Source organism: Boleophthalmus pectinirostris, unplaced genomic scaffold (genome assembly GCF_026225935.1).
Source record: "Boleophthalmus pectinirostris isolate CB_2022bp ecotype Guang Dong unplaced genomic scaffold, ASM2622593v1 HiC_scaffold_23, whole genome shotgun sequence".
Taxonomy (NCBI): Eukaryota; Metazoa; Chordata; class Actinopteri; order Gobiiformes; family Gobiidae; genus Boleophthalmus; species Boleophthalmus pectinirostris.
The window spans coordinates 16,351,082-16,371,979 of record NW_026571207.1 but is presented as its reverse complement, the minus strand read 5'-3'; the positions used below and the strand labels follow the sequence as shown (position 1 = coordinate 16,371,979).

Sequence of the window (20,898 nt, the reverse complement as noted above, 5' to 3'; positions counted from 1 at the left end):
TGCCTCCACCTGAGAAGCGCTTTCCCCTCCTTGAGTCGTCACCTTACCGTGGTGGAGGGGTTTCGGTGCCTGAATGATCCCAGGAGCTGTGCTGGGGGATGGGTCAGACCAAGAGCGGCACTTCTCTCCCTCTCATCTTTCTCCTCATCTCTCCTCCTCTTTCTCTTGATTCAATACTAGGGGGATATTCCATCGAAGTCGCTCCTCCTGTCATGTTGTCCTTCTCCTCCTCTGATCTTTTCCTCTCCTGTTCTCCCTCTTCTGTCCTGTTCTCCTCCTCCTCTTCCAGTCGCTCTGTGGATCTTACCTGGAACGGAACTCTTCACATGTACTCAACAAGATACGACAAAATCCTGGTCGACGTATTTGCAGTTTGACAGAGAGTAAGAGATGAGGGGATGAAGAGAGAGAGAGAGACCCCCTGTTGAAGACCTCTGCCATAAATAAAATCTTAAACTAGACATGGCCTGGAACCAGAGAGTGACTAGAGTTAATGTTTATATTTTTCACTTCTCTACACTCTACTCTTCAACAACTGCACAGTATGAGATCAGCTTAATGGATAGTCATTGATTTTGATGCCAATAATCACGTCGGCAATTTGTATTAAAACTGGGATTGTGTTAACTACGTTGAAATTTGAAAAGAGCACAGGTGAAATTCAGCTGAACACTAACAGAAATCTGGTATCCGCAGTTCCAGTCCTTCATTGCAGTTCTATCAGTGTGTTTACATTAAGTTCAAATGAAATAGAATTTTATACACACGGTTAAATACTGTGGGCTGGTTTAGACAACTTTAAACAGGACTAAACCAGGTCTAAACCATTACTAAACCAGGACTAAACCAGGTCTAAACCAGGACTAAACCAGGACTACACCATTACTAAACCAGGACTAAACCAGGTCTAAACCAGGACTAAACCAGGACTACACCATTACCAAACCAGGACTAAATCAGGACTAAACAAGGTCTAAACCAGGACTACAACAGGTCTACATCATAACTATACCAGGTCTAAACCAGCTCTAAACCAGGTCTAAACCAGGACTACACCATTACTAAACCAGGACTAAACCAGGTCTAAATCAGGACTAAACCCGGTCTAAACCAGGTCTAAACCAGGACCAAACCAGGACTAAACCAGGTCTAAACAAGGACTACATCATTACTAAACCAGGACTAAACCAGCTCTAAACCAGGACCAAACTAGGACTAAACCAGGTCTAAACAAGGGCTACACCAGGACTAAACCAGGACTAAACCAGGACTACACCAGGACTACACCAGAACTAAACCAGGACTACACCATTACTAAACCATGTCTAAACCAGGACCAGTAAAAATACATGTTTTTGCTGTAGTTTTGACAAATAAAGACACCAGTAGTAGTATAAATACAAGATATATTTGTTTAATACTGTGGAACATAGCAGTAGCAGTAGTAGTTGTAGTAGCAGAAGTAGTAGTTAGTAGTAGTAGTCTTAATAATAGTTGTTGTAGTTGTAGCAGTAGTAGCCGAGTAGTTATAGTACTTATAGTAGTAGTAGGAGTAGTCTCCATGACGATAAGCTTGGCCACATCACTAGACCAAGTTGCAGGTCAGATCTGTGGAGAAGTGGGCATGCTCACAGTAAAAATACATGTTTTTACAGTAGTTTTGAGAATTAAAACACCTGTAATCGAAACACTAAATATATTTGTTTAATTCCAGTCTGGTAAGGCAAAGCAATAACATCACCATGAAGACAAGCAGATGCCAGATCCCGCTTCATAAAAGTTACACAATGCACCTATAATATGCAAAAGGAAAAGAATTGTAAGGTTTTAAGGTGCTAATGGAGTTCGCGTGTTAGAGCCTGTAAATCACTTTTCTCATTAAGATCATTGTTGACTGTAGTTTGCATCTGGTGAGCTCATTATAAAAAGTTCATTATGTATTTATGAAAATGTACACGTTTTTTAGGTTATTTTCCAATCCGCAAACAATAAATTCTGGGGACAGGCCAAAACACTGCTTAGTCCAATTCAGTACGGCAAAAATTCGCCCTCCCCCTGCTGCTTCGCTCTGCGTGTCAATCGCTTCAGTGTATCGAAGCGTTTCATTGGCTCAGTGAATGTCCCGCTCTGTGATTGGTTCAGAGTGCTTCAGAGTGTTCAGCGCACTTCCGTGGTTTGACAAGCGCTAAACTGCTACAGTATAAAAGATGCACCAATATTTGTTAAAAATGTTGGGTAGTGAGGAGTATTGTGTTACGTTTGTGGTGATTTTGGCGAGTTTTGGCATGTGTTTCATTTTCGATGGCATCCACAAGTGGAAAAAAGCGATCCATGGTTTGGGATCACTTTGATCTAATTCCACCTAACAAAGTAACCTACTTTCTTATTTACAGCTGCTATTTATGTTGCTCTTTACATATTATTTTAAATCACCATTATTATTGTTGTTGTTAGGTATGGTGTATGCTCTGCACATTGTCTTACACCAACAATACTTCATTGATGCTGAGACACCTGCGTGCCAATGGTTAAATTTGTCCACTAGAGGTCAGTGTTGCTCCGAGGCCTCAGACACTTCGAACCATTTGAGACAATATTGCTTCACGAGGCTCCATTCGTCCATCACTACCATTCCCTTTTTTCTTGAGATGGGTGTAAATAGAAGAATCATGTCCATTGAACTATTAACACCCAGGGTGCAAACAGACACTCCGTATTTTTAATCAAATTAGACCGAAGTGTTTCTTGCTGTTGTTTCATGGCCAAATTATTAATTCATCTCACACAGGAGATTTCTGTTACCTTACCTTATAAAATGCACTTTTTATGTCTTGTTGCTTTGCAGAATATGAGAAAAAGTAAAAAATATAAATATATTATGGATAATGTTGAATATTGAAATACACAGTGTTTGCCAATGAAGTAACACAATGAACAGTTTGACACAATGAACCCAATTAAATTATAACACACATTTTCAAAAATCAAAACTTGACAAGACTTAACCAAAACTAGAAAAAACTATTAATCTAGTGTAATTTATAAGGTCATGGAGTTTAAAGGGCTTATATTTATTATATGTTTTCTGATCTATACTATAATGCTGTTTCCTCATCAAAAACATACCTGGAGTTGTGGTTTGTTTAATTCATCCATGTTTAACACACAAATCTCGACTTCTTCTCTCAAACAGAAAACACTCCCACTTCCACCTTGTGATGTCATGTGGTAAAACAAGTGCTCCACAGTGTTTTTAAATTCTATACACTAGAATCATTTAGATAATTTCAGCCCAGGAATTAGCAATCACTACTGAACAAAAGGTAGCTGTTAACTTGAAAACTACATAACTTCATAACATAATAAGGTGTAACAGAGTATTTTGAGCTTCAGAGATGTAGACAGACTAATAATACAGGGTTACTCAAACATTTGACAATTTTTTTCAATATTTTTATGGCAATAATACTGCAATATACTGAAATTGTCATAATTTGAAATCCCTGGAATAAATGTTATCTATGGACAGATTGTAGGCTGTGGTGGGTTTGATTTTTTTTTTTGCATTGGAACAGCAGTGCCCCTGTCACACACTACTAAACTGTTAGCCGTCCATCTGCATGCGCTCCAAATGCATTCTGGCTCAGAGCGCTCCTCCTTCCACCTGTGAAATCATGGCCTCTCCTTCACCAGCCAAAAAGCATTTTCAGTGCATTCCCCAGACCAAGTGGAACGGTGATGACCTGGCTGCAACAAACCAGACAGTGCTCTGTGCAGAGATTGTACTTAGATTAATATGCAATAGCTGTTTAGGGATTATGAGAATCAATAAGGGCTGTAAGGTGCGCAAAGGTTCACTAGTCCAGTTTTCTTTACATCTGTCAATACATTTTATTTTTATAACCACTCCATTTCAACCCCCTATAGAGTATGATTTATTAACAACATCAATTTGAACTTGGACAGATAATTTTCTACTTTACTGGCATATTTTTTGTTGTATATGCCATGGCTTTTCAAATTTTAAGGTTGGGTGATCTGCCAAATAAATGATGACAATTGTTTCCTCATACTGATCAATTAGATTTTATTTCTTAATTTCAAAAACAGATAAAAAAAATGCTTCCACAACACACATCCAAACACAAATCTGAGCCATGTAACACAAAAACAGCCAAATATCTTGCTCCAATGGCACTGCTCTAAACCACACTTTTACCAGCAGAGGATTGGCTGTAGCTTAAAATATCCATCATGATAATTGATGATTAGAAATAACTGAATCTTTATTTTGATTAAAATTTGATTAATTACCCAGGCTCATGTCTAATCAATAAAACAAATACAAACCTTTTAGTTTATACAAAAATCAGTCATTTAATTACTGTACACAGCACTGCATTTAAAGTTTGTTATTTGGGACAGACAAAGCACTTCTGTGTTATGACATGATGTCAAAAAGCAGAAGAGAGAATATAGAAAATAACATTGTAACAGATCAGAAAATAGTGTGACATGGGCCCTTTAAGCCTCACTAAATTTCCTTGTATATCGCACTAATGCTATAAGTTGTATCCAGCATTAGTGCCCTGGCTCTGATTGGTACCTGCTTCTCCTCATCTCTGTACAAGCGTCTCCCTGAGTAAGTGTGGGCTGGAGAAAAATGTGTTTGCCGAGTCTGTCAAATTAGAATTAGGGCTGCCCTACTTCTCCGCTGAAAACCCGTCCCGTGTGCTTTGTGCGTGGATGGAGAGGTAGTCTTTTAACACGTCTCGTGTCTTTATCTTCACAGCACATTTGCTCAGTAGACAAGTTACAGTAGCCATGCATACAAAAATCTCTTCTTAATTGATAATCTCGCGGTGGCCTCAGAACAAAAGTGGATTTAATGAGGCCAGAGTTGAAAAAGTCAGATCTACATTGTAAGAAGTGAGATTTATTACATGTCTTTACTGTTCACAAGAGCATATTTAATTATGAGAGACTTGGCTTCACATCTCAGAACAGATGGATGTAAAAAGAAACCACTTTTTATAGCATTTAATTTATAGTCTATTTTAAGAAGCTTAATTTAAAAGCCCCACATTATGCTATTCATGTTTTGCGTTGCTTTTTCAATTATTATGCATACTTGCATGGCAATTCTGATTTTTAAAGCTTAACTTTCTGCTGTGGGGGTTTGAAACCTGTGTGTTGACATGGAAGTTGCTGTTTTACCAGTAATATTCCACAGTATGGCACTGAATAATGTATCATGTTGTGTTTTCATTGCAATGCATTCTTACTATAATCTGCTTTTTTGTCTGGACATATACTTTGCAAGTAAAACATTAACATGGAAACTCAGAATGTTACATGGTGCACCTTTATAGTGAACATGTGCCTTTAAACATGTTTTTGAGTGCCCTTGCATCAGTATTTTACATTTTGCAAATGCATATTAACTATGTTTTTGGAAAATGATGATGCTATTTTCCCTATATGTCCTCTTGCTGGTGTGTGTGCTGACTGCACATAAATAAACAGACATAAATTAGCAACATGACACCAATAGATGCTTATTGGTGAGCATAATGTAAAAGTTGAAATGATCCAAATTGGAGATACAATTTGAAATTTCTTACATTTTTACAGTTTAAAAACACACCCACCCCAACAGCCACAGAATCTAATTTACCAGCGCTTGAACAAGTCAGCAGCTAGTTATGGCACCAATAGCTGCACTGGGGCTATGATGGTTAATCTCTACCAAATCCAGATGAACTGCTTGTAGGCAGCTTAGTGTGCACATTTTTATTCCGCCTCTGGGCTATCCAAAGCATTACGACAGACCACAACCCCCAAGACAATGGAAGATTCTACATGCCATAACCCACTATACTATATTTGGAAGTTGTTCAAGGAAAGGTTTCTTGACATTTTAAAGAACACATATTATACTAAACTGATTTTTGAGCTTTTATGTTAGACTATCACTCCATCATGAAAGACAATAAGAGTTGTATTTCACTTCACTGAGAGCTGTTTTCATTCTTACTTTGCTTCTGAGCATCACAAAACACTCCATTTGAAATTCCCAGGATTGTAATGTCATAGATAAAGATGCTACTCAGTTTTTCATTCCATTCTAAGCCTTTCTGCTGTCAAATCACGTTTATTACTGCTGCGTGCGTTCATTAACATGTCTGGACATGTTTCTCATTACCTCTCTGCACTAGATCAGGGTATGAGGACATTGACGCTTTTGATTTGCCATTATTTTAAAAAATCTACATATTTAAAACCCAGCTATTATGTGTGTGTGTGTGTGTATGTATGTAATATATGTGTGTGTATATATATATATATATATATATATATGAAAGCATAATATTTGTTCTTTAAGGTATAGCATAAATTATCTTAAAATAGTCACCATGCTTTTTTTCCTCCTCTTTTGGGCCACCATTGCAAACTCCATATGCATTACTTATATTTGGTCAGGCTTGGGTTCAGTCCAGTAACCTCTTATGTATATCTGCTATATATGATAAACTGCAAGAAAAATGTTATGATATTCCCAGTTCAGTTTCGCATTCCATAATTCTCATAACAAATTAAATAAAAATGGTCTAAATGCAAACATTTTGAATGAAAATTAGCATTGTGAAGATTTACGAATTGTCTTGGCCAATGATGGTACATCAGAAAGTACTCTGGGTAATTGTTCTTGTCTTTCAAGGTTCATTGCAACAAAACCATACAAACAATAGATCTATATATTTTTCATTCTCCAAATTTGTCACTCTGGAATACATGTTTTCAGTATTGGAATTGTAGCAGAATCCATTTCCCCATTTCCAAGAGTAAACAATATTGAGTATAATATGCAAGCCTATAGCCGCAGCCAATTCTGGTATAATAATTCTCAAAATTCTATGTTGCACTGTTGTAAAAGTGTATGTTGTAAAAACTATCAATTTCAGAAATCTCCCATGTGCGCACTTTGAGACACATCAGCTTGTGGTTTTAAAGGATCGCTGCGATGTGGGACTATTTTCTGCTTCAAAGATGGGTGTCATAAAGATGTATACCATTGCTATGGTTGCATTTGTACTCATGTGGATATGTTATTTGTGTGTGGGGGTGGGAATGTTTTGCCATTGGATTAAGCTTATCAGGCTGACCATGTCCTCCAAGAGTCTCGGACCAAGATCCACAACTTATCTCTGTTGCTGGGCTATAGGGAAAGAGACCAGTATCCAAATGGAAAAGAAAAATGATGGTGGCTGGAAAACCATTTGGAGATTGGAAATAAAAGGCAAAATGAGTAATGGTAAAGTCAGGGGAAGCGCCACAGGGCATGCTCAGGAAGTGACCTCAGCTTCAAATGCGATGACCTTCTGTGAGTTAAATACACATTATGATTTTGCCCTTTTACTCCCCTTAGGCTAAAGATGATTGTTTCATACGGGGCAGGTGCCATATGCCACCGACTTCACTTGAGCCAACAAGGTTATACTTTTCCACCGAACTTTGAGTCCTACTTTTAATATTAGATTTAGAAACAGATGGCGCATATATAATATTTTATTTATATATATATATATATATAAATTGGTACTTAATATTTAGACCATATATGACAACTTTCTGAAGAACTGTCAAAGCATATGAGAAAAAAAATACAATGAAGGAAGTGGAAAGTTATCATTTTCGCATGCATAATTACTGTACTAACATTTCAACATTTAATTGTGATTCATTTTAATAATCGTCCAAGGAGATCAATAAATACACACCTCGTTGCCCCCTGAGGATACTAAAAACTGCCAGTCACCTGCTCTTCACTTGAACCCCTCTCAGTGTGTTTAATGAGAGGGGGTTTGCCACGAGGGAAGGGCGAACATATCAAAAAGGGCTGAGCGAAGGCGTTTTTTTAGGTCCAGTTACGTTGATGAGTCTCTAATGCATTCCACAGGGATTGTTGACTTGGCTTTTTTGCAGCGTGAGGCTACAGCTTACCTTGAAAAATGCGCTGTTGTTTTCAGAAAAGAACTAGCTGGTACATTGTTGTTAAAAGTGCACGGTGTCACATTTCTAGTGAAGGGTCCGCCACCTGCTATCAACAAGGGAGACAAGCAGGTTCTAGCTCTAGGCTACATTACAATTCAGATCTGTGGAGTGTCGCTCTTATTCACAGAAGAAATTAATGTATTTTTTGAGCAATAGAAACACCTGTATTGATAAATGCTAGATGGATACGTTTATGGTCACACTATAGTACATTCCAGGCCAAGCAATAACATTTCCATGGAGATGAGCAGGTGGTGGATCCTCCAGAAGAAAAGTTGTGCAAGTTCACCTTTAAGTTTTGTCCTTTAATTCATCCAGACGAATAAGAGCAAACTGAAAGTAGATACTTGTAGACATTTTGTTTATGTTATTGCTAAAAACACCTAGAAAAACATGCATTCTTCCTGTGAGCAAGCTCGCCTCTCTACAGATCTGACCTGTAGGCTGGCCTCATTTTCATGGTGATTAAGTTTAATGCCATACTGTGCAACATTCCAAGAAACTAAATGCATCTCCATGAAGAGAAGCAGGCAGGATTCCCCAAGAAATGTTAGTGCAGCTTTAAACAAAACTAGAAACAAATCAAATCTCTTTCTTTCATTAACACAGTGTTTTCTTCAATATTGCTAGGTAAAAACATTTGTCAAACAAATAATAATTTGAGTCCTTTCCCTGGAGTTGTGATTCTCCATCTTGTATTGTTCTTACCCATCTCGTACATGACCAAACTTCATTTTACAGTGCATTGCGTTCTGTTCCGTTGCGACGCTCTTTCTGTTTTTTCCCCGACAATCTTTTTCTAACTTCATTCCTTGATTTCTTTCCCCTCATTGCTCTTGATTTGGTTTTGGTCTGCCCCGCGCCTCTCTCCGCTCTTCACTTGTCTGAAAAACTCAAGCATCAGATGAGTGAACTGTGCACGCATTAAACATGACACTGCAAACTACAATAAGCCTGTTGTCTATTGCGCATCGGACTGGCGTAATGACAGACAACAGAAGCATGTGAACAGTCAGTCAGTCAATTGAGACACACAGACTGTTATCATTACAGCCTGGGCTACCTTCACTAATCTCACTTTGCTGCTGTCAAAAAACCTATAACTATATGCAGTGGTTACACGTTGGGATGCTTAAAATGGCAGGCAGCAACATCAATGCAAGTTAAAATGCATTCTCTACAATGTAATGTACCAAATCAGAAATCCATAAATAAAGTGAATGAGTCATTTTGGGTATACAATAGAAAAGCCATTACAGGTCTTTGACTCCCGCAGGCAAACGCTACAGCTATTTATTATGATACATAAATATGTTTTAGCATGTGCGTAATCTATTGGCAGTACAGCTCCAGGAACCAGGCATGTGTGTCCATATAACAACTTCACGCCGCTCCATATGTATGTCTGTATTGATCTTTTATGCAGAGAAAGCAAGCACAAGGAAACATTATTTGTCATGTTGGATAAAATGACAGGCTGGTAACAGCAGTTGATTCTCTTGGTTTATAAATGGAAACTTGTGTAAAGGGCCCATATTGAGCTATTTTCTGATCTATGTTATAATGTAGTGTGTTATAGTGTTGTGTTTTATTTCATTCACATGTTTAACACACAAATCCTGCTTATTTAGGCGGTATTCTTCTCTCGGAGAAAACACCCTGTTCTACTTTGTGACATCATGTGGTAGCCTAATACTGGAAGTGCTTCATTGTGTTTTTAATTCCTGCATGCCTTTCTTAAAATTGAATGATTTCAGCTCTGGAAGTGGCTATCTCTCCTGAACAAAAGGTAGCTATTAACTTGGAAACTACTGCTTTAAGACATCACATGGTGGAACAGAGCATTTTGAGCTTTGGAGATGTAGACAGATTAATAAGAAAGCATTACTCAAAAATGTGAGAATGAAATGAAACAAAACACAACTATGTATTTTTTTTTATGAGGGAACAACATTGTAACATGACTTAAAGCTCACAAGAGTCAATATAGTGCATAATATAAGATCTTTAAAGGTACACCTTGCAACTTTTCTGGTGGAGGGTCCGCACATGCCTTTTGTCACTAGGGAGATGTTATTGCTTTGAGTGAATCTTCCACTAAATAGCATTAAACTTACCCTTCTCCCTGGAGACAAGACAAGCCAAGCCAGGATGAGCCAAGCCCAGTAGGCCAAGTTACAGGTCAGATCTAAAAAGATCTGCAGTTGAATAAATGTAGGAAAGACTTACAACTGATGCCATTTAACACTGGTTTATTTGCAAGTGATTTTACAGTTTTTTCAGTGTGTAACATACTGCAGCTTTAATGTACTTAGTCATATAATTTTGTTTATGGGCTTCATGCATGACAACATTTACTGTAAAACATTGTACCATGGATCAGGCAATGAGGCGGAAAGCAGAGGGCAGTAAAAGCCCCCGGACCGGTGGATGTGCCGAATTAGACGTGTCGGGGGTCGAGGGAAGGCGGGGACTGGACTGTAGGGCTTCCTTTCTAATACATGGTCCATTTGTTCAGTCCCTTAGGAGAGGGGCGGGGAGGGGGGTGAGGCAACTGAACATGGGCTATTAGCTGAACACGGGCCGCACCATTAAAGCAGCACACACAAGTGATCATGCAGTCACCGCTGACACTCTTGAACCATGGACCCCCACCAGTTCCTTACATCAGCAGGGCTCCTCCGAGAGATGCCACCAAGAGCTATGGGCTACAGCGCTATATTCATCGTTACATTATGTCAAAGCTAAAACGTTTGCCATTACTAACCTCACACTGGCCTTCATAGAAATAATAGTCTCTGCCGAAGGATACAAGGGCATATTTTGAGCGCTAGATAGTGTCAGGTTTTTTTTAAGCGAAGTAGATAATTGGGAATAGAAAGAGGTATTGAGGGAAGCTGTGTTCACCTCCCAATGTCAGGTTGGATCAGGAGGTTGGAGTAGTGGTGTGAGGACTGTGTGCCTGGGAGCTCCCCTGATTGCTTTGACACCCGTGGCATTCCCCATCACAAGAGAGGGAGAGAGAGAGAGAGAGAGAGAGATCACATGTGAGTAGAAGCATTGGGAAGGGCTGCAAGGGCTTCATGAAACATAAAGACTGAAAATGTTTGTCTCTCCTTCATGGTGTTTACTACTAGAAGACCTCATAGTTCATTCAGAGCAGTGTGATAATGGAAGCAAGCAAGCAAGCAAGCAGAAGAAAGCAAGTTTCAGTCCAATTTATAGCATTCATTATGTAGCAGCAGCAGAAAATTAGGATAGGACAAGATTTGGAAAACAATCTTTTTGCATCATCTTATAGGTTAAGAATTATTGTAATTTCCAGACTATTAAGCACACTTGAATATAAGCCGCATCAACAAAATTTGAAAAAAAAAAGAGGCTGCACCAGTCTATAAGCCACCAGTGTCCATGTCTTCAAGAACGTTTTCAAGTTCATGCCATCTGCTTTTATTGCCTCTGAAAGCTTTTGTCGTTGAGTCAGTACACGCTGCCATGGCCAACGTCTCACCATCGACTCATTGATGTCGAGCTCACGTGCAGCAGCTCTATTTCTTTCTTCGACAGCCAGATCAGTCGCCTTTAACTTAAAAGTTGCATCATCTGCATTTCTTCGTGTGTTTTCCATGAATAGAATGTGTGCATAAAGCACAAAATAACTGTTCAAACTCAAACTAGCACCTTCCTCGGCGCATCATCTCTTCCACCTGTCTGTCTCACAGGATTTCAGCAGATTTCAGGATCTCTTGGGGGCGGGGCTAGTTCTATCATTCAGGCATGATTGGATGTCCCACTACTCAAGTTTGAGACATTTCTTCTTGTCATTTATGCACCCACCTGCATTTAATGCATGCACCATAGTTTAAACTTCATGTAACTTTTCTAGTGGAGTGTTCACAACCACTAGTCTCCATGGAGATACCAGTCACATCTGTGGAGAAATAACCTTGTAAATTGTAAAATGTGTGATGCATGTTTTTCCAGGAATAGTTGAGCAAAAAACACATGCACTTGATAAAATGCAAGATAGGCAAATGTTAAATAGGTTAATACCATGGAACATTATAGGCAATGCAAACATATCTCCATGTAGACAAGCAGACAAACTCACCACCAGAAACAGTTATGTAACATAGTGCTCCTAGCATCAGGAAATATTTGAAAAACATGCTGTAGATGCTCTAGACTGAGAAAAAATTTAGCATTAGATATAATTTACTTCTAAACTGTGTGTCATTAAAATTTGCAATTTGTAGTAAAATAACTTCTTCAACAAACCCCAAGCCTATCATTTATTTTGAAAGTAACCCAAGGCATCAGCAGTCTGGGCGTCAAATGGCCCATTGACCACTGTTCTGTATACTTTGCCTGGGGAGTGAGATCAGCTCACTTTTGTTATGAAGTTATAAAATTGTATTGAGAAACCTGTGACTCCTCAGGGCATGCTAACAGAAAGCTTTCTATTACTTGTATGTGTAATTTTCTGTGGGGACAGCAATAACAACATGGCCCCACACCTGTTTACTGTTTTACTGAGGTGCCATTACCAAAATGGCATATTTTTGCCTTCTGGTTGCAGTGCATTTGGGTGTCATTTACAAAATATGAGGGAAATAACTTGCAAAGTAAATTCGCAAATATGCTTTTTCACAGTCTCTCCATTTCAGTCACCACATTCTTTTGATAATAACTTGCAATGACTTCTGCATTTTATTTTTCAATTGTTACATTTAAACTATTCCCCATCAACAAAAATAGAACAGGCTTTCATGGCAGTTTACAAGCTGCAGAGTGCTTATAAAAGTATTGTAGTTGTAATAATTATATTTTTTAATTCAAACACGCTTCCAATCATTCAGTATTAGTAATAGAAAATGAACAGGTGCTCTTGTCAGGTTATTGTTTGTCCCCATATTTTCCTGAATCCTTAGTCTTAACTTGTTTCCCATTACTTAATTAAACCACTCCGCCTTTCTTGTTTTAATAGAGTTATTGATGAAAACCTAGAAAAAGTCTGAGTAACAGAAGATGACATAAAGTGTAATTCTGGGAGCTCATTACATTAGAAAGATGAGATGGTGCGTATTGCGGTTTCACATTAGCAATCAAGAGTTTATGATATGAGCAGTGCTGGATCCCTTGGGATGCTGTGCAGCCCGATCACACCGCATTTTAATTAACTATTTGGCAATTAGTGCCACAAAGAGAATTAGGCTCTGTAATCGCCAAACCCCCATGGTAATTTATTAAACAAATATCAAGTCTGTGATAGCTCTGGAGTATGACTGTTAAGAGGTGGGCGCAAAACAGCCCTTGGCAGCTTTGAGTCAACAAAAACATTTGAGTGGGCATTATTAATTAAAACAAATGCATTTAATTTGTTGGGGAAGTTATGGGAAAATAACACGATATTTTTTGTGGAAAGATTATTAAATCGAGTGAGAGTGGCATCCTGAAAGCTGCTGACTTAATTCACAACCCTTCCACAGCTTGATGGCCCAGTGGTTGACAGGCTGTTGTTTCCCCACGTTGGGTCGTCAGGCTTAGGTAATCCTGACCAAGAATAGCTCAACAGATGAAGAGATGGGTCCCCAGGCTCCTGATAGGTCTGACCAGCAGCATTGAAGACTGGGTCAAATGCAGAAGGCAAAATGTTCCTATGGGAACAACAAAGTGTATCTTACTTTAAGAAACCAAGTAGATTTTAATTCTAGGATAAACTCCTTCATTTTCCCACAGTCACAAAGTTGTAGAGGGAATTGGATGTGATTGATTATGAGGCAAATTTTGTCTGTAAAAGCAAAAATCGCATTGTCTTGTCTTGTAAACACAAATACACACCTCATTGCCACTCATAAGTTACAGTTGTTTTTATTTGCCATAAAAAAGTAATGGATTTAGCAAGTGAACTGTTTTTAACCACCTTTGACATAGTGAATTGCCTTCTCCGTACCTGCTCCTACTGCTCTCCAATTTGCCTTGGCCAGCCGAGTGGAAATGAAGAATGATAGGCCTTGTAAGTGTCCACTCTCCACAACTGCCCCCTCTCTCTCTCTTTCTCTCTCTCCCTCTCTCTCTCTCCAAGTGTGCCACTTATTTATAGATGATGGGTACGGTGGATTAACACGAATCCCCAAGACTACAGTTGGGAGAAATGACTTTGAGGGCTTTTTGGCAGGCTCCAGCAGCAGTCCATTTCGCAGCACAAAGCCCAGCTGAGCCTTTTGGCCAAGGTTACAGACATGGCACTCATGGGTTTGTGGACGGCGCGTGACAGACGGAGACACTTTGTGCAGGATTCTGGGCTGCGCTGAGCCCTCATCACGTCAGGGAAGACACGCTCGGTTACATTGTCCAGACACATGATTTGTGACTCATTTTCAAGAGCTATGGGGGTGTTTCATAACACCTTGCTACAAATGTCTAAGGAAAAAGTCAGAAAATGTAATGTATGAGGTGGTGGTTTACAAATTCTAAGTGGGGGGTGTCCTTTGCCTAAAATGTATGAATTGTTTTATTTAGTATTGTCAATAGTAAATTCACAAATGTTGAACCTGCTCATTTGGCAAAGAGCTCCCTATATTACAGACAAAATCTGCATCTTATAAATATTCATTTTAGCTGCCCCTCCATCTGTTTTAACCCAGCAACAGCCTACATTAAATACAATATATCACAGTACCATATTATCTCTAGGGAAATGTCTCATTTTCATTGACAGGCTCCATCCTGATTTGTCAGGAGCCCTGGCACATGGCTGTGAATTGTCTGGGTGTCCTCTTCACACTGAGTATCTATAGCTATATTGCACTGAGTAATTATAACTGGTTTAGCCTGTATTCAGCATTTGAAGAGCAATGCTGTTGGTTCAAAACATTTACAGTTCAGATGCAGATAAAGGCGGCAGTGACCCTCAAAACATGTCCATTTAAAAGTACATAATATTACTGTTTTGTCTAATGTAGATGAACAACTTTAGTTTAATTATATTATCCTCATCACAAACCTCTCTCAGACAGAAAACACTCTGCCCCACCTTGTGATGTGATGTGGTAAAACAGGAAGTGCTTCACTCCATGCACCTTCACTAGAATCATTTGGATTATTTAAGACCTGTGATTGCCTGTCGCTACTGAACCAAAGATAAAAGGTAGCTGTTAACATGAAAACTGCTGCTTCATAACATCACAAGGTGGAACAAAGCATTTTGAGCTTGAGATATAGACAGACTAATAATAAAGGGTTGCCAAAAACTTGTATGAATGAAACAAACAACTCAAGGCATGTTTTTGAGAAGGTAACAAGATTTCAACATTCTAATGTGAATTAAAGCTCACAAGATTCAATTATGTGTAACATAGGACCTTTAATCAAAAGAGTTATTGTCCATTGACACAACTACTGTATGTTCTCTTTCCTATATCAGGATCATTGTAAGAACAGATTGTCAAGACATCCGAATAAGTAGCACAGTCTTGACTATGTCTGAGCTGCATGAATACAAATGTATTTAGATTCACAAGCTGTACAGGAAGTGAGTGTGGGTAAGGAGAAAGTTTTCTGTCTCCACTATTATTCTGGGTCATCTTGCATCCTGGCACAGCTCTAACTCTCTTGGCTCACATTGGCAAACCTGTATATGTAGAGTAAACACTTTCATAAATTCCATACACATGAGCCACAACATTTCACCTCTCAACAAATTCATTTAAAAAGAAAAACAGGTCTGAGAAGCATTTTTGAGAGCCAGAACATAATATAAAATTGGCTTTCTGCATTTTTCGAGTGTTGATAAGCAGGATTGCTCTTGGTCTTACTCCAGGCTAGACATCCATTCTGACATGAGCGGAAATAGAGAGTGCAGCCATGCAAAGCAGCCAGGGCACTCGCAGTTCGTAGGGCAATATTTTACATTTACAGAGCTCCTAAAGAAACTGCACACCTTGCTATACGTACCCTGAAAGATGTTTGTGAGAGAAGAAAATGTACTCAGGGTGATTTGTTCATTTATCTGGAGCTAAAGATTTTTCAGTCTTTGATACATTAGTCGTAGGGGAGGGAGGTAGTGTGGAGAGGGTCCGACAGATCACATACATCAAAGATCAGGCCATGATTGGGAGCACTGCAGACATGGGCTACACCTGATACAACTGTCTTTTCAATGATTAGCAATTCCAGGGCTGAAATGATCCCAATGATTATAGAGAGGGTGCATGTTTAAAACAGAGTGGAGCACTTGGTGTATTACCACATGACATCACAAGGTGGAACAGAGTGTTTTCTGTTTCAGAGACAAACTAAATGCACGGCATGTGTCTGTTAAACATGTGTGAGTGAAACAAAACACAACTCAAGGTATGTTTTGGATGAGGAAACAACAAGACATCATTATAAGATAGATCAGAAAACAGCATAATATGAATGCTGTAATGAAGAATTATTCAGTGACCATTTAATTAAAGTTAGCGTTAGGGTTAGGATTAGAATATTTATTAGAATATTAAATCAGTAGTTACTAAGCTTGACTTGTTCTTAATAAACTATTTGTTCATGGTGAATTAAGTCTTTTTTCATACTTTATTAAGGGCAATGAGGTGTAGTTGTTATAAAGTGTTACTGAGCAAGTATTACCACATAACAACCCAAAACAAACTGTGATTGACTTTCGAAGTAGCAAATTTCCCTACTGTTTATTTGAATGTGTACTTAATTTGTAAAATGTTATTCACGATAAATGGTCCAATCAAAGTTTTGACATTGCGAGTTTTGCCAAAATGATTCTTTATGCTGTCAGGTATTATTATTACCTTTGAAGTGTGCCTTGAAAGTTAACCACAGTATATCTTCAGAAGTGCATAAATAGCGTTATAATTGTGTGTATAGATCTTTTGTTCCATTACTGACAGGTGCCATGGGAATAAGGTCAATCAATATATTTACCATACCTGTCAACAGTTCTGTTGCTTAAATGGTTAGTCCCACAACGATCATGGAAGACCAGGGTTTACAACTCATCAAGCCCTAAGCGTTCAAAAGGGAGGGTATCTGGAACAAAGCAAACAGCAGCAATTTTTTACACATTTAGCAAAAAACGGTCTCTCAGAATAAACTTAGCAAATAAAACATCATTTTCATCATTCCAGTCTTTTCCAATATCCCTGCACAAGTCCCTGATGTCCTGTGTCTCTGTAATGATCACTTGTTTATAAAATTTCATAAACCCTACGACCACACGCTGGCTCACGTTTTTATTGCTTTCCTGCCAAAAACAAGTTTCATTTTAGCCCTAATAAAAACTTGCCATTTCTTCTGAACTTTGGTAGTTTTAATAATTTGTTCCGTATGAGGAAGGAAAGGTTACCAAAGAGCTAATTCCTATGCAGAACATCTTGACACTTAGGCAAACTATTCCCCCGAACAAACGTATTCACCTTAATTAAAAGTCATAGCCTGGTACAAAACTCAAGACACCTACTTTTTTCAATTTAAAAAAGTGGTAAACATTGACAGCTCTACCAGAAAATGTAGTCATATTTTTCCTACTTCTCTGCGTGCTGCTTAGTTCCCCTCTCTTGTAAGTGGTTCTCTGCTGCAAAAACAGTCATAGATTAACATGCCCTAAGTGAATGTGCTAATGCTGCACATTTCTTTTGATTACAGCGCGAATGGACGCCTATGGGATCGAGCACATGGGACCAGGGACTCAAGAAATGCTTTAACTATTCCTGCGCGAGTTAGTAAGCTGCATAAATAATGAACCTACAGAAGCATATAATGAGGCAGAGTTAAGAGAAATACGTCAGGATCATTGACCATTGCGTTTTAAGCTGTGTGTTGGGTGGATGACTGTTCCCATACGCCGGTACAACTTCACAAATCTGATTTTCTCTCACACATTATTCATAAAGCTGAGTATGTGACATGCTTTGCCCGAGCCGATTTGAATATTATCTCATTCACAAAGTACTCTCGACTTGGAAAAGCAAAGGTGGGCGCTGCCTACTTCAACTGCATCTACTGATCCTAAGGGAATTTAGGCGGATTACTAGGTATTCATTCCCCTACCAAAACCCTTCTCCATCCTCTTTTTTGTACACTGCATGAAAAGTGAGAGCTACGCTGAGACAATTCAGAGCCTGGTACAAGATGATAGCGTAATCTTACTACGTGCTGTATAAGGATCCATTATAAAGCTCAACTATCTACATGTTAAGACATTAATTGGCCTATCATGGCATACAAATAATTACGCTGGTAATATGAGAGTTATCTCGTGGCCTCCCAGTGGGTGGAGAGTGTTTGGGGTCAATCTAATTTAGAGACTCAATGGAGGAGACACACATTTAAGAAGTTCAACAGGAAAACAATCTGAGCACACACAAGCTGCAAGCATGATAAGGCGGAGAGTGGGGAGGCGGAGAGGAGCCCAGGGCCTGGTTTTATCACATTCTGTTTAAAGTTATACACGGCTGCAGACTGGGAGCACCTTGTAAGAAGACAGTAGGTTTTGGCTGCAGTTCTGTACAGCAGTGCCAGAGCTGCCTCACAGCGTGGAGGTAAGTGAAGGAGGAGAGGTGTTCCAACAGTCGGGGGTTTGCCAAGTCACAGCCAACCTTCATTTATTTACTGTATGAAGGGTTCAAAATAAAATTATTTCATTACCGTTAAGAGGAATGTTAATGGCTATTATGATATGATGTTTAAACTTCAATTTATTAGCATGGCATGTGAAATCAAATCATATTTAGCCTTTTTAGGTAAACAGTGATTAGGTTCATTGTTTTGGAAGTGACCATTTCTCTTTCTTGTCAGGTCTTGGTGGGGGGGGAGTGACTGAGTGAGTGGTGAGTAGAGGGCTAATGACACAGATTGGCAGATCACAGATCAGTCTACCTCAGGGCAGTTGTGGCTACAATAACAGCTTACTACCACTAAATGACACAAACAATTGTAAAGTGATTTTGTACGTCTGGAAAAGACTAATGCTTTAATATTAATTTGTTTATTGCAATTTATTATAATATTATATTATATTTCAAATGTTTACGTTAGAACTTGTTTTTGAACTCAGCCATAGTCCTTCAGCACAGAGAGTACTCTTCTGTGTGCCAACAGGAAAAGCTCTTGCACCCTCTTCACAGACACATGATCAGAGAAAATGCTTTTAGTGTACTGATTATTTAAAAAGCTGAGTTATTCAAGTAGAATGTTACAAAAAACAACATAAAAGTTGACTCAACATAAGTCTACCTTTGTCTAAGCTCCAACCTGAAGACTATTCAGATAGTCAATAGACAGTACTCCTACCCTTTCAGTGGAACTCTGAAGGTGAAGTAATAAAGCTTATTTACATGTAGGTGGAAAAGGGAATAGAAAAGATGTACTCTGGCCTTGGACAATTATGCAACGTGCGGAACTGTGTTGATACAAAGTGAAGAAGCCACTTGTGCACACAGGTGCCCTTAGGTGAATTGCTGTATAGTCATCCTACAATAGAATGTGATGGTACCCAAACATTCCTCGGTATTCTCCCAGTCTCAACCTATCGGTCTCACTAGTACGCTCTTACATAATACACTCACGCCTAATTAAACACATATTAGAGGATGTCCTGACCAGTGCATTATATCTGCTGTCATCCACTACAGTTATAGTTACACGTCAATAAGCAATAGGCCGCCTAGTGACCAGAAAACATTAGCTGGAGAGATGGATGGTACATCTTAATTGTCCATTTTCGAAAAAAAAAAAAACGGCACACAGCAAGTGTGAAAGCAGTGTCACAGCAGAAATGATTCTTGCCCAATTACAGCTCTGAAGTGGAAGGAATTTGTGAGCTGATCTGTTGCATATGATTGACCCAAAGCATTTAAAGCAATTAGATGCTAAAGATACACCAGCGCCTTGAACTAAACAGAGCGGGGAGTGGAAGACAGTTTTTTTTTTAAAATGTAGTTGAGAAAATTGAGTGTTTTTGTGCATGACGACATGGGTTAATGGAAGAATACATTTAAGGGCATACTGGGGGCTCCTAGCATAATGCAAATGTTTACCCAAACACTTGAGCAGAGTGCGATGAGCCAAATATGAATCTCATTTACATCACAATATCTGGTTTTACAGGAGAGGCTGTGTTTAGGAGGCAGGGAGAAATAAGGTCAGTTCAGGTTCAGAACAATGCTTTTTCTGAATTATCCTGAATAACTTTACTTGTTAAATAAATAGTCCAATCTTGAATAAGTAATAACCAAATTTTACAGTAAACAGCTGAACTGTTTGGAAGATTGGCTTTCAAACCAAGTACCACCAAAGAAAAGATTTGGCTTTGCAAGTACATTGAGATCTAAATCAAGTATGTATACCACATCTAGATTTAAACCAGGTCTAAATGTGGACTACATAATTTCAGCTGTATTTCTAAATAAGAAAATATCCAAAGGAAGACGAAAAAGAGGAAAAACACACATACTGAAGAGCTGCCCATGTACCGCCTGATGAGAGTACACCAGTTTGAGAACCACTGAAGAATATGAATAACAATATCTTCTTATTTGGATTAAAACATCTTTATACTAAAGTTGCACTCTGCAACTTTTCTAGTCCTCATGATATGTTATTGCTTTTGCCTGGAATTTTACACAGTGTGGTATTAAATGTACTGCATTTATTCAGTAACAGTTTTTTATTGCTCAACAATCCATTTTAAAAACATGTATTCTTGCTGTGAGCAGGGTGACCTCTCCACAGATCTGACCAGCAACATGGCCATATGGTGTCAACAGCCTTCCTCCATGGAGTTTATTTAGTTTATTATATACGTTTATTTCCACATTACACATTTTG

At 38.7% G+C, this 20,898-nt stretch overlaps 1 long non-coding RNA gene across 1 annotated transcript in view; it reads right to left on the bottom strand.

Moving 5' to 3' along the window:
* Positions 1-12,715: 12,715 nt before the first annotated feature.
* LOC129410645 (uncharacterized) overlaps positions 12,716-20,898 on the bottom strand; it is a 134,732-nt gene continuing 126,549 nt past the window's right edge. Inside the window, exons 2-3 of the long non-coding RNA XR_008632957.1 lie at positions 17,001-17,100; positions 12,716-13,712 (exon numbers count right to left, since the gene is read on the bottom strand). This is a non-coding gene — a long non-coding RNA (uncharacterized LOC129410645). The remainder of the gene's footprint in view (positions 13,713-17,000; positions 17,101-20,898) is intronic.